The sequence below is a fragment of the Arachis duranensis genome, unplaced genomic scaffold (assembly GCF_000817695.3).
Source record: "Arachis duranensis cultivar V14167 unplaced genomic scaffold, aradu.V14167.gnm2.J7QH unplaced_Scaffold_92166, whole genome shotgun sequence".
Lineage (NCBI taxonomy): Eukaryota > Viridiplantae > Streptophyta > Magnoliopsida > Fabales > Fabaceae > Arachis > Arachis duranensis.
Genome location: NW_026265211.1, coordinates 1 through 2,800, shown reverse-complemented (window position 1 = coordinate 2,800; position 2,800 = coordinate 1). Strand labels below are relative to the sequence as shown.

Sequence of the window (2,800 nt, the reverse complement as noted above, 5' to 3'; positions counted from 1 at the left end):
AATGGAATCTCTATGGTCTCATTATGAGCCTCAGATTCCCATGGTTCCTCATTAGGGAACTCATTGGAGGCCAGTGGACGTCTATTGAGGTCTTCCTCAGTGGCGATCATTGCCTCTTCCTCCTCTCCAAGTTCGGCCATGTGGGTCATGTTAATGGCCTTGCATTCTCCTTTTGGATTCTCTTCTGTATTGCTTGGAAGAGTACTAGGAGGGAGTTCAGTAACTTTCTTACTCAACTAACCCACTTGTGCCTCCAAGTTTTTAATGGAGGACCTTATTTTAGTCATGAAACTTTGAGTGGTTTTGATTAGATCAAAGACCATTGTTGCTAAGTCAGAGTGGCTCTGCTTAGAATTCTCTGTCTGTTGCTGAGAAGATGATGGAAAAGGCTTGCCATTGCTAAACCTGTTTCTTCCACCATTATTGTTGTTGAAACCTTCTTGAGGTCTCTGTTGATCTTTCCATGAAAGATTTGGATGATTTCTCCATGAAGGATTATAGGTGTTTCCATAGGGTTCTCCCATGTAATTCACCTCTTCCATTGATGGGTTCTCAGGATCATAAGCTTCTTCTTCAGATGAAGCGTCTTTAGTACTGCCTGGTGCAGCTTTCATTCCATACAGACTTTGAGAAATCATATTGACTTACTGAGTCAATATTTTGTTCTAAGCCAATATGGCATTCAGTCTGAGCCAATATGGCATTCAGAATATCAATCTCAAGAACTCCTTTCTTCTGATTCGTCCTATTGTTCACAGGATTCCTTTTAGAAGTGTACATGAATTGGTTATTTGCAACCATTTCAATGAGTTCTTGAGCTTCTGCAGGCGTCTTCTTCAGATGAAGAGATCCTCCAGCAGAGCTGTCCAATGACATCTTGGACAGTTCAGACAGACCATCATAGAAGAAACCTATGATGCTCCATTCAGAAAGCATGTCAGAAGGACATTTTCTGATCAATTGTTTGTATCTTTCCCAAGCTTCATAGAGGGATTCACCTTCCTTCTGTCAGAAGGTTTGGACTTCCACTCTAAGCTTACTCAATTTTTGAGGTGGAAAGAACTTTGCCAAGAAGGCAATGACTAGCTTTTCCCAAGAGTTCAGGCTTTCTTTAGGTTGTGAGTCCAACCATATCCTAGCTCTGTCTTTTACAGCAAAAGGGAATAGCATAAGTCTGTAGACCTCAGGGTCAACCCCATTAGTCTTGATAGTGTCACAGATTTGCAAGAATTCAGCTAAAAACTAATGAGGATCTTCCAATGGAAGTCCATGGAACTTGCAATTCTGTTGCATTAGAGAAACTAATTGAGACTTAAGCTCAAAGTTGTTTGCTCCAATGGCAGGGATAGAGATGCTTCTCCCATAGAAGTCGGGAGTAGGTGCAGTAAAGTCACTAAGCACCTTCCTTGCATTGTTGGCATTGTTGTTGTTTTTGGCTGCCATGTCTTCTTCTTGTTTGAAGATTTCTGTTAGGTCCTCTACAGAGAGTTGTGCTTTAGCTTCTCTTAGCTTTCACTTCAGGGTCCTTTTAGGTTCAGGGTTAGCCCCAACAAGAATGCTTTTGTCTTTGCTCCTGCTCATATGAAAGAGAAGAGAACAAGAAAATATGGAATCCTCTATGTCACAGTATAGAGATTCCTTGAGGTGTTAGAGGAAAAGAAGAATAGAAGGAGAGGTTGAAGAATTCGAACTTATCAAGAGATATGGAGTTCAAATTGTGCATTGAGGAGGAGTGTTAGTCCATAAATAGAAGGATGTGAGAAGAGGGGAAGAAATTTTCGAAAATTAAAGTGAATTAATTAAAAGAAATTTTAGAAAAATGGTAATTGATTTTCGAAAACTAAGATTGGAAAAAAAAAATAAAGTGATTTTTGAAAAAGATTTTTGAAAGTAGAAATCAAAAAGATATGATTGAAAACTATTTTGAAAAAGATGTGATTAAAAAGATATGATTGAAAAGTTATGGTTTTAAAAAGATATGATTGAGAAGATATGATTTGAAAAACAATTTAAAAAGATTTGATTTTGAAAATTAATGAAAACTTGAAAAAAAAATTTGAATTAAAAACAAAATCTTCCCTCTTGTGCCATCCTGGCGTTAAACGCCCAGAATGGTATCCATTCTGGCGTTTAACGCCCAAAACTCACCCCTTTTTAAACGCCAGTTTTCCTTCCTCACTGGGCGTTTTGAACGCCCAGCTTTTTCTGTGTAATTCCTCTACTGTATGTTCTGAATCTTCAATTCTCTGTATTATTGACTTGAAAAGACACAAATTAAATTTTTTTTTTGAATTTTTAATGATGAGGAATAATCAAAATGCAACTAAAATCAAATAAACAATGCATGCAAGACACCAAACTTAGAAGTTTGTATACTATTGACACTAACAAATTGAGAATGCATATGAGAAACACATAGACAAGAGAATTTAAAGATCAGAGCAATTAAATCATCAAGAACAACTTGAAGATTAATGAAGACACATGAATGAATTCGAAAAATGCAAGAAGAACAGAAACATGCAATTGACACCAAACTTAAAATTAGACACTAGACTCAAACAAGAAACATAAAAATATTTTTGATTTTAGGATTTTATAATTTTTTTGGATTTTTTTTCGAAAATTATATGGAGAAGAAAATAAAGAGATTCAAAATTTTTAATAAGAATTCCAAGAATCATGCAATGTTAGTTGGTGGACGAAATTGTAATTCATATGTTATTGTATTTTGTAAAATTCATTGCTTTTTCAACTATGTGTGGACACAACTCCGTTCAACTTAACCAGCAAGTGTACT

The 2,800-nt window shown here is 36.1% G+C and overlaps 1 non-coding gene across 1 annotated transcript; it reads left to right on the top strand.

Annotated features, from left to right (window-relative positions):
• The first annotated feature begins 930 nt into the window (after window positions 1-930).
• Window positions 931-1,038, top strand: LOC127744695 (small nucleolar RNA R71). Its single transcript, XR_008005628.1, has one exon. It is a non-coding gene; the product is annotated as a small nucleolar RNA R71 (small nucleolar RNA).
• The last annotated feature ends 1,762 nt before the right edge of the window (window positions 1,039-2,800 follow it).